We start from the raw sequence: 11872 nt of genomic DNA, 5'->3' as shown, positions 1-11872 counted from the left end.
GCACGTTGTGTGTTAGTTTAAGAAACAAACTAACTACTCTTTTCAAAATACCTAATAAAGCTTGGTTTCCAATATAATTTCTACTTTGTAGAAGAAGTGAAGTTTATACAACTTATTTTGTTAAAGTTGAAACAGTGAGATAAAATGAGACCTTTTCTAATTCAAAGAAATTGAATGCACCAGACTCTTTTCTATTAATTTCTACTAAAGCTTATTAATTGGATTTGCCAGTGCCGGCAAGAAAAAATAATTATGAGAAAATTGTTTTAATGTAGTAGATTTCCATTTTTTGAAAAACAGCTAACATCAAAGATCAATAGGTATTATTGTTCCTGTTATTTTTTATAATACTTACATACTATGTGACAGTATAGTTTGGAGATTTTATTTTTGATAATCTGAAGTGAATTTCAATTTATTTACAAGAAATTGCATGAAATATTGGACCAGCATCAGCATATTAAACTGTTAAGTTCATTATTAGAATAGTTTGTGAATTTCTTAGAAAATGTTGCTTTTTTAAAAGATCAGCTCAACTTCTGTGTAGTTATAGTGAGTTTTAAAATAAAATGTTTTCAGAGAGGAAGAACATCGTGTTTATGGTAATAGTGGCAGTTGTTATAAAGGACAGATAGGCAGAGAGGAGGCACAGTGTGAGCTCATTTTGTTTGGTGTTTCAGGGTCAACTTTTTCCTGTCTCCTTTTCACTCCCATCTCCATACAGTCTTAGAAATTGGAAATATTGACAAAATAAACCTCTAAAGGACATTCTTCAAGGCTATTAACACATATCATTAGTCCTGATTGTAAATAATCATTCTTTGCTTCTACTGTGTGAATTAATTGTTAAATGGTACAGGGGACAGCTTTTGTTTGTTTGTTTTAGTGTTCTATAAGGCTCACACTGGAGGGGTTTTGTTTGTTTTTTTGACACTGATATTTTATCAGGACAATTCAAAACCAGGCTGAAAGTCTCTCTGGTGTGTTCTGATGGATTTGTCCATTTTCCTCAGGAAGAAGTGTTTTTAGTGTTTCATAGAAATTGCTTAGTTCTTACATCACAATATTTGAGTTATTGTTTGTTGAAATTAAATAATGTGAGTAAATTATATTTTTATCTGTTTACTGTATATTAAATACTATGGAAGTTTTGGCTTAAAGATCATTTCATCCTATTGTTTGGAAAGATATTTAGATTGCTATTTTGCAAAAATTATTTTATTGAAGTTATTTACTTAAGTGAATCAAAATCTCAACTTTTTAACCATTTTCTTTTCAATCACAACTCCACCAAAGTTGCCACATTAACTAAAATTTATCAGTAACAATACTGGAAAAAAGCATTGGTTATATTAAGTAATATTGTTAAATAATGGATCTCCAATAATCCTTTACTTCTATGAAGTTGCTTCACAGAGACAGTAATAGAAGTTTCTGACAAGCTTCTGCACTTGAGCAGGCCAAGCAAATTATTTCTGAGCTCCTTTTTTGTCTCTTTAGAGACAAAAGTTTTCAGTGCATAGTGTTGTGCTCTTTTATACATATAGATGGCAGCAAAGTGTTACAGACCATGGAGGCCAACTTTGTAGTGGGAATAAAGAATGAGTGACAGTACAAACTGACTTCCATCAGCGTAGCTGCCCATGTCCTGCAGTTAAACGTAAAATAAGAAAGAAAGCTACTATTGATAACACAAGAATATAAGAGAATGAAGAAGGCTATGGGAAGCTATAATACACTGAATTTCTGGACAAATCCCAGGTGGGAAAGCTTAATCTTTTAAGGTATGTCATCCACTACTGTCAGATGATTGGAATCAGCTAAGAAAATGTGCATGTCAAATTTAAAAGACAGTGAAGGACTGAAGATGGGTAAGGCAAGAGGGAAGTAAAAGAGAAACCATCACAAGCTGCATCGGCAAGTAAGGCCTGCTGCCTGCGGGTACTGTAGAGTTTGGCCTGCATGTCTCCTTTTTAGTTAAGCAAGTTACAAAGAGGAAATGTCAGTCCACGAATCAGGCAAACATTCCATGGGAACATTTGCTCAAATGTCAGCATTTTAGAAAATAGAACTGCAGTCTATTATGGCCCAGTCCCCAGACTGGATTTGCTATTAAATGCACAAGTACAAATGTGTTTCTTTACAATGCATTTGCAATTAACAAGTCATTTTATGTTTTAATTAGCATTCCTGTATAATGACATAAGCACTATAAAAGATGTTGGTCATCATTGTAATTAATATTTAATATGTGTCTGCTTCTGAGGACCTTTTGGTGGCTTCTCAGAAATTTCCAGGTGATTTTCAAGTTTTAGAACTGCATTTGGTAAAATCACAGACAGGAGGATCAGACAGAATAGAAGCCTGTGTATTAGAAACTGAAATCTGGAAGTGAGTTATAAAAAAGCAATTTGTAAAACGTCTTGAACAATTGAATCACCTCACTCTCTTTACTGCTTGCAAACATAATAAGGGTTTCTTGGTACGTCTAAAGTAATGGTAATGTTGTTCAGGAAAACATTTCCCCTACCCTTCAGTTTTTTTCTGATCTCCTCTGAGGTGATTTAGTACCACAGACTAATCTCTGTGTCACAAAATTGATTCTAAAGGTGTGTATAACAACTTGCTTAAATGCAATATCTGGCAAGTTTCTCTTGTGACAGCAACTTATTTCTCACATAATTATTTTCTTAGTAAATTTGATATCTTAACAACCCCTTCCCTCATTTCTGAGTTCAAAAAATAACACTTAATATAATTTATTTCTCATACTTAATAAAGGCTTACTTGAGAGTATATTGCCGTTCACCCTCTAGTTGCTTCAACCAAATGAAGTTAGAAGGGAATGTGGTTTGCAAGGGTGAAGGTGGTTTCCAGCATCATTTACTGTGTACTGTAATGGGCCTCAATGGTGTTTTAATGAAGCATAAAACATATTCTGGCTTCTGCTTGTTACTTATTAATGATTAACTGATTATCCTCTGTCATATATCAGTAGGAAAAGATACATACATATGCATTTTTTTCTGTTTTTAACTACGTTGTGTTAACTTTCATTTGATTGCATAGAGAGTTCTATATTACTTCAATGTTTCTAGTAGTGTGGGCTTAATAAACATAAAACCTAAGAAAGATATGACCTCCAAAGATTTAATTATTTTATAATTTTGTGGGTCTTCAATTAAATTAATTTGATAGAATTTTATAAGATGAACTTCCACCATCATATTATTTCCTAAAACCAAAGTCTACACTGTTTCAATTAGTTAAAATTATATATAAATTTCTTTATAAGTCATTAATGAAATATCTAATATATTTGTTAAGTGGTTGCAGATTAACATGCTATTTGAAAACAATTTTTAACTGAATGTAATGTTTTGCAGGTGACTGCTTACATTTTATTTTATGCTTTTGCCCTCTTTAGCAGATGATAGGTGTAGTCTCTGTCTTTTCTTAGCAGCACAGTATCATACAGATTATTTATTTGACCTTTCCATTGCCACAGTTTTCCGAAAAAGGACGGGATCGAAACACCACTTCCTCCAACTGCTTGGTTTCAAAAGAATTATGTCTCACGTACTTACATCTAAGTGATTTGTGTTCCTTACTAAACAGAAGAACATTATTTTAAAGCTTTTTTAGAAAACACCAGTATGTTAATTTTCTGAATATTAGCACTGGCATATTAATTAACCTGGACAATATTATGTAAATGTTTTGTATGAATGATTAATTGTTGAATAATTGTTATATTTTTTCAGTTTGCTTATGACCTTTTAAATGGACTTTTTCAAAAAGGATATACTTTATAAATGATGTTGTATGTACTTTTTAAAGTATACAAACAGATTTTGGGAGCATTATGAAAGACTTTAGTATCTTATTGGCATTTTAAAATTAGTTTTACTTTATGATGGCTTTGAATTTATGTGAAATTTTTCATTATAATATAATAATAGCTTATGTAATATTTGTCTTATTTAATTTTCTTTATTATGCTTAAAGAAATAATATGCTTTATTATGCTTTAATTTATAATTAAATTAATTAAATTTTTTATCTTATTGATCGACTGGCATTCCAGTTCTAAGATAGAGAACACTACTATTGGAAATTATGCTATAAAATATTTGTGTGTCTAATTTTTAGCTTTCTTATTATGCCCCAATTTTATTCTCTTTTATTTGATAGAGAATATTTAAAAATGTCTAGACATTTAAAAATTATTTAAATTGATAGATGAGAGATACCATAATCAACAAAGAATATTTTCTCTGTGGCTGCTATTTTTCAAGAAATATTAAAATGATAGTGGAAAAAGTAATTAACATTAGTGCACTAAAATTCAGTTTTGGTCTGAAACTTAATTGCCTTAAAACAACAACAACAACAACAACAGGATGCATCTTTATTTTAGGAATGAATGCCTAGGTTCATAAATTTATTGCCTGTGTTTGTACTCTTTAATTTCACACAAATTTCATGTGCGCTTTTATGTTATATCTTTGGCATGTGTTTTCTGTCTCTCCCTCTTGTTCTCTCGGTTCTTACTGAGGATTTTACTTGTTAAATTGAAGCATCTTGTATGATGATGAGTCTTGGTCATACAGCTTATTGGCATAGGATCCAGAAACTAATCCATAAAAAGTTACAAAAGTCTCCAAAGTGTGATATATCAGCTTGTCCTTTCTTTCTTTTCTCTTTGTATAGGTGTGACTAAATTTTCTTTTTCTTTAGAGTGTATTTTACCAGGCTAATTCTGAATGAATTTATAGATGCGTCATTTGGGAAAAAAAAGTATTTTAACTGACAACATAAACATTCTGATTAAACATTTACCTGGTTAGAGATTTTAAATCACAAACCAGTAAAATTTTTTTCTTTATATTATACTATAAATTACATTCTAGTGAAAACTTGTAGTAAAAACCTTTTAGTAAAATTTTGACACTTAAACACTGTCACTTTTAAACAAGAAATCTCAATAATGTCAGCTCTTACGCTTATGAGATAGTTAAAAAAAATGCAGGTTAATTTTTTTCTCTCTTATAGAAAAAATTGAAATTGACAAAAGGTTTTATCTCATCTTACTCATAAACTTGTGTTCTTACAGAAAAAGTACAATAAAAATTTTTACTGAAATCAATTCACTAGATAAGAATTATATTTCTATGTGTAAAAGAAATATAATGTACTGTAATTGAATGCCTTCTTTTACTTTTCAAGGGCATTTGATTTTCCATACTCTGGTTATCTAACTTCCAGATGTTAGTGCATGACATTATATGTCGAGCTCCTGTGAGGTGTTTGATTTTTTAAAAATATTAGCTCTGTGATCTCATGCTCTAGGTAGTATCTCGATTTCTCATTGATCCAGATTTTGTTGCTGTCATGTACTTTTTATTCTTGGTCCTCCATCTGCATTAGTCAAACTGAAGACATATGTTTGCTGCCACATATCAAATCCCTCACTGGATAATCTATAGTTTATTTAAATTGTACTATGACTTTAGACCTTTACAAATAGTGCTTCATAAAATAAAGTAATTCATTGCATATACAGATTTCTTAATGAAATATCAGTATAATGATAAAATATTGATTGCTACAACGTCTAGGAGATTAGAAAGACACAAACCTGGGTAATTTCTAAAAATTCACAAGTTATCTATCTCGTAGGAATTTGTAATAAATCGAAATGATTACTGCAAAGTTAACATATGAAATAAGAGTTTCACTATATTGACAATTTATATACATTTGTTTAGTCCAGTTTCAATTATGTAATTGTGTGATTCAAACCTCATTGACTTACATCTGTGATTGATACATGGAAATATAACACCTTCTAAATACTAGCACAAGGTAGTTTTTGTCTGTATGTGATGAGAAATAAAGGAATTAGACTTTTTCAAAGTCTTTATCTCATTAGAGAACTTCTGAACAAAACACATAGCCTTTCTGGGCCTCAGTTTCCTCATCTGTAAAATGGAGCGTGAGGCTTTAGAATGTGGAGAGGGGTTAGGTTACATGTACTCCAAGGTCTCTTTTTACCATGAAATTCTATGATTTTGTTTGAAGTGGTATTATGCTTATCAATATAAATTATGCATTCTGTCTAATGTGAACATTAAGTGTTAATAAAACCCAAAGATGAAAGGTTCAAATAATTGAGAATCAGTAGTTAAGTATATAATGGTTTTCTCAAGAAATAATTTAAAATTCTTTTATAAAATAGGCTTATACATTTTAAAAACTTAATACAGAAGAGTGGAAACTCCAGGATGGAAAAAACATTATGCTTCATGTTGTCAAAAAGTACAGATTAAAACTGAGTACTGCATAAGCCTTTGCTAACATAGTTACCATGGAAATATCTTGCATAGAGAAAATTAGTTTGTGAATGTTATCTATAAAATAGAAATTTGAATGAATAGGTTGGTTTGCTAAATAATATTTGCTGATTTTTTAATAGGTACACAAATTTTTGTGCAAATTAATTCTGAGTCATATAAATAAATTTAGGTGCCAGTGTAAATTTGTTTCTATATTTACCTTTAATAGGTAAATTTCTTAGAAATTATAGACAATTGCAATAAATCCTTTTGTGCCCCAGATTTGCTCATTAGGGGGAAACAAACAAATAAATAAACCTGTTTTTGTGCTCTGAATATACTGACAATGCGGGTTGTGATTTTAGAAACTTAAGCTTCTAAACATTGTTAAGTAATTTCATTCAAGTACAACTTTCCAAAAGTTTCCATTTAATGAATTGTTCTTGTTCTCTGCACCCTGAGGAGAAAAGCAGTTAGTTTGGAGACTTAGTTATTAAAAGTATATATTTAATGTGTAGGGCAGTAAGTCATTATTGGTTCTACTGAATGTATTCTAAATGAAAGTTTATAACACATAATATAGTGGTTGAATGTAGGTAATTTTGGAGAACAAAAAGTGAAATTATTAGAAATTTATTTTTAAAGATTGTGCTTTAATCTAGCATGTTACAAATACATCATCTGGGAAAAAAAAAGATGTTAAAAGTTTTGATTTCCAATGCGGTTTCTTTTCTTTCTTTCTTTTTTTTTATGGTAATGAGAATGGAACCTGGGGCCTTGTGTACAGGAGGAAAGCACTCTTTCACTGAGCTACATCCCCAGCCCCTTAATTTTTTATTTGAAAAAGGAATTGCTGTTTACTCCTAGGACTTATAAAAATTCAAAGAAAAATAGTTATATAGGAATTTTTCCTATTAACTATCATTGTATTTAAACCTTATATTCCCAAGTAAAAGATTTCAACATTAAAACTATCATAGATTCAATTATTTTTAAGTCATTCAGATCCCATTTCCAATTTTGTGCCATTTCATGCAGTCAAGGTGACAAATATTCATAAGTTACGTTTTTAAGCTTATTATCAGTCTTATTTTAACTCTAGTTAAGGCATTTCTAAGCTGTTTACTCTGAGCTTTTTATAGGTCTCTTTATATGTCTTGTGGAAATTTTAAAAATTTTGTGCAAGGATTGCTATAAAGTTAACTCAAATAATTATGTAAAAGTTATATTTTCTCCACCTTTTCTTCTCTGAAATTACCACGAGATGTTAAGAATGTTTTAAATTCAAGTTATGAATTATATACAAATTCTTATATTGGTGTTTATCCTTTGCTAATCACAATAAAATCCAAAACAACCTATAGTAGATCACTTTCTTTGTACTTAAAGTTTCATTATTTGAAGAGCAGTTATAAAATAACATATATAATTTTCTTTATGTCCTACTTTTTTCCCCCTAATATAAGAAGTACTTAATCAGCTTTTTATTGTGTTTGATTTTGGTATCACATTAAAGTTTTTTTTTTTTTAAAGCTGTGGTACCAAATTCAAAAGTACCTGAAAATTAATTATGCATTGTAATTAATGCTACAATTTGTTTATGTGATGCATTTCTTTTGTCATCATTATCCTAATCATGTAGAGTGGTGACTACTTTGTTACAAGTGGAAGATTCTAGCCTAATCCCTTCATTTTGTGTGTTAGATAACTGAATCTCAAAGAAATTAAATTCCTCACCTCGGGTTGCTCTAGGTCAGTCAGCTAGGCTGTGTGGGGCAGAATGGGGTTAGCGTGAAGGCTTACTTTTTAACTCTTCACTCAGAGAAAAATCTTCTCTACACATTGCCTCTCACTTGCTTTGTCAAAGTATGACATGGATGGATTGCTTGGAATTCTTTCAAAGCCTTTCCTGTGTTAATAATGATGGCAGAGATTTCAAGCATTTGTCAGGGGCCACTAATACATGTTGTGACAGCAGTTTAAGGGTTAAAAAGGTGAATTTATTACTAATAAAACATTAAAACCCTTATATTTAAAGCCAAACATAATTTACATCTAGTTTTACCCTTCACTGCTTTACCTGTCTATTTTTGATTTAAGCTCCTGCCTCCTTTCTCTTCCCAGAAGCATTCCTCCTGCTCCTAGCTGCCCCCCAAGGGCCACCTCCTTTGGTAGATAGGTGGCAACTGGAGTTGTTAAAGGGCTTTGACTAGAAACATCTGTTTTGCTTTCCCTCAAGAACAATAGACCAGGCACTGCTCCATGGGGGCTGATGTACATAGTTATTCACTATAATAAAATATAAAAACACTGAGTTTTCAGATTCCCAAAATCCAATGATCTGTAACAACCTTTTTTGGACTTCTGGGTATTCTTGCAATTCTTTTATTCATTTGTTACCTGTAACTCACAAACCAGTATGGTTTATTTTCCCTTTCCTTTCAAATAGCATTATTTTATTTACTTTTGTATAGCATGGTATTATTAAGGTGATACCTGTTAAATTCACATTGTCTTTTAATATTTTTATGCATTATATATGTCTGTAGTGACTTTTTTTTAAAAAAGACAACTTATTCTTTGTCTCTTAAACATATAGGCATTTCTTGATATAAAATTTACAATCAATAACTTAAGTATAGTCTCTAGATGTACACACACACACACACACACACACACAACTAAGATATAAAGTTGATATTGGCTTTTGATGACTTGTCCATTGTGACTTGTTTGGGATTTTAGTGAGACAGCTGTACTTTACAACTGCTAGCCCTCTGTTTGAACTGGGAACCTCCCGATTGGCACAGGTCAAATAGGTTTTCACTGTTCTCAGGGAAGTGAGAATTGTTTTTATCCCCCTTGCTTTTGATTAGCTTTAGAATTTTCAAGTAATATGTGAATTTTGTAGCTATCGAGAACATTGAAATATTTTTTAGAACTCACTATGCATTGTTCTTAATGATTTTGAGTTGCATTTGACCTCCTAAGAGCTGTTACTCAACTTGTCATTTTCCTTAAAATGGCAAACCATTGCTGTAGACATTTCCACTATATCAGTTAACTCTTAAGTTTTTTATTTCTGACATAGACACAGTGAATGGTTCCCTCACTGAGTTATGTTTAAAAAGTGATCAAGTTTGTAAATGTATTTTCTTAAACAAAACCAAAGTCTAGTAATAAAACAGAAAATAATAAAATATTTGTATTTATTTGGAAATCATAAAATATGCTTTATTTTTTGGTATTGGTCTTAACCCTATTTTAAGACAACTAGATGTATAAAAACCTTAGGAAAAAATTAGGATTTAATTTAGAAAACAAATCAGGAAGATCATTTTTAACTGTAAAATGAATGTTTATTTACTTCAGAATTATTTTTAATAAACTTTCTGTGTCACTTTGGTAAAATTAAGATTTATTCTTTGGCTGAAACCACTTTATAAGTCATTGGATATTCTGTTGTACCTTTCTGTGAAATGCATTTTTCTATTCTCTGTCCATACAGTTCTTCAATTTTTAAAAATTGCTGATTTGTAGGAATTCCTACTAATCTTTTATCAGTTATATGTGCTGTAAATACATTCTTTCAGTTTGCTACTTCTATGCTGGTTTTGTTTGTGGTACCTTTCACAGAACATAAATCTTAAATTTTGTGGAAGTCACCTCCCCCGCCCCTTTATGGAACTGTATGTGACATGTCCAAGAAATCCTCTTGGATAGCTTGTTTTCCATAATTGCTGGGAATCTTCAAGCATCTTAAAAAGTTGTCATCCACCACATTTAGTATATTAGTGAAAGGATTCATATGCTAGATTGAGTTAGTTCTAATGACCTCCAAGGTTCCTTCCAAGATGAAGTGCTTTGTAGTTTAAAATACACTCTGCATTTGCAAGAAACCCACTGTTTTACTGTTTCTATGACTTTCAGATGCATCATTATTTTATGTATTGTTAGGAAAGATTTAATTCAGACTACTCTTGTGTATGTCTAAAAACAAAATATAAGCAAAATGAATTGGTTTCTTTGAAAGAAAATATGGAATTGTGGACATTCCATCAGTGATAAGTATTTGCTTATTAATACCAAATTTGTACCCTATTGTGCATTTTTGTTCCTGTTTATATACTATATTGCTTTAAACTTAAGATGTGCATACATAGAATGTACACCATTTAACCTAAAAACAGTCTGAACAGCAGTGATTCAGGTCTGCACTTGGTCAAGCGATGACAATTACAACATGGCTGTCACCTGCTCGAACACGATTATTAAAGTACATCCTTACTTCAGATCTATTGGATTTGAGACAAGGCTTTCTGTAGAACTCATGCCACTCTGTGCTGTCTTGCTAAGCTAGGTGTGTGTGTTTGATGCTCTGGGGAGTGTGTCGTCTGGTCCAGGGTTTCCAATTTACCAGAAAAATACAGCAATTTGTCTGATTCTTAATAAGAAAATTCCACATAGAATCCTGTTTTCTTTTTCTTGTTGGCGTAGTTGTACCTCCCGTATACCTTGGTTAGGCTAACAAACACAGCATCTAGCAGCTTGAAGAGATTTTTTTAGGTAGTCTGTTTTCATCTTTTACATGGTATAGGAATCTTTCCTGTAGCTTTCCTGACTGCAGGTGAGAGTACACTTGTGTCTGACAGTCACCTAATCAGAGTAATGAAGTTGACTATCTTTGCTAGCAATCTGCCCTGTGTTTGGGATGCTTTCTTGTCTGAAAGGTCTGTTTATATTGAAACCAATTCTGCTTCTTTGTAATCTCTATGCCATTGATTTTGGCTTTCCCTGACCCACAAACTGTACTGAACATGTCTACCCCCTTTTGTAATAATGACAATTTAAAAGTTTGAATGTATTCTTGGATCTGCTTCTTTTTCTCTAAGCAGTTTATGAATGCCGTGTGGAGAATGTAGTTCTTAGTATAGCATGTGGCATTCTAGGGCCTACCTGCTCTCTTCTCCTTTCATACAGTCTTGAGTCATGTTGGCTTTACTGGCCATCATGCTGTGCTCTTGGGTGATTGTTAAGATGCCTAAGTTTCTCTCAGATATTTGGCCCGTTGGCTGTATTTCCTTTTGACTTAATTTTATAGTTTAATATTTAGACTTTCCTACTGTGGAGGGTGAACAAATAAAAAGCCTTAGTCTGTTAATTCTGTGTCAGACATGCTATAGCCATTTCTAGCATTATCATTTCCAACTCTGTGCAGCATGCTTTCTGCAAGTGTGTTCCTCTTGCTGGCACATGTGTTGTATGGGATCGACTAGTGAAGAGAACCCTGTGGCAGCCATAGGTGCATGTTGACACTTCCCCATAGGTGCATGTTGACATTGGCCTTTAGCTCCCTCTGGAAGTAGTCTTTTAGCCTGTTAGAAACCTGTTTCCTCATAAGGGTCTGCATTTCATTAACCTGTCTACAAGAAAACCATGAGGAGCTTTATCATGACTTCAAGAATGTGGGGAAATTCTCACAGAATTGTTCTTGAGAAATCTATTTCCCACGCTTAACATCCCCCCCCCCCAAC

The 11872-nt window shown here is 32.0% G+C and overlaps 1 protein-coding gene and 1 pseudogene across 1 annotated transcript in view; one reads left to right on the top strand and one right to left on the bottom strand.

The window, feature by feature from the left end:
- Gmds (GDP-mannose 4,6-dehydratase) overlaps window positions 1-11872 on the top strand; it is a 624102-nt gene that overhangs the window by 135203 nt on the left and 477027 nt on the right. The window lies entirely within an intron of this gene.
- LOC107159529 overlaps window positions 11611-11872 on the bottom strand; it is an 18361-nt pseudogene continuing 18099 nt past the window's right edge.

This window comes from Marmota marmota, unplaced genomic scaffold (assembly GCF_001458135.2).
Source record: "Marmota marmota marmota unplaced genomic scaffold, marMar, whole genome shotgun sequence".
In the NCBI taxonomy this organism is placed as follows: domain Eukaryota; kingdom Metazoa; phylum Chordata; class Mammalia; order Rodentia; family Sciuridae; genus Marmota; species Marmota marmota.
Note: the sequence above shows the minus strand (reverse complement) of the source record. Positions and strands in the feature narration are given on the sequence as shown.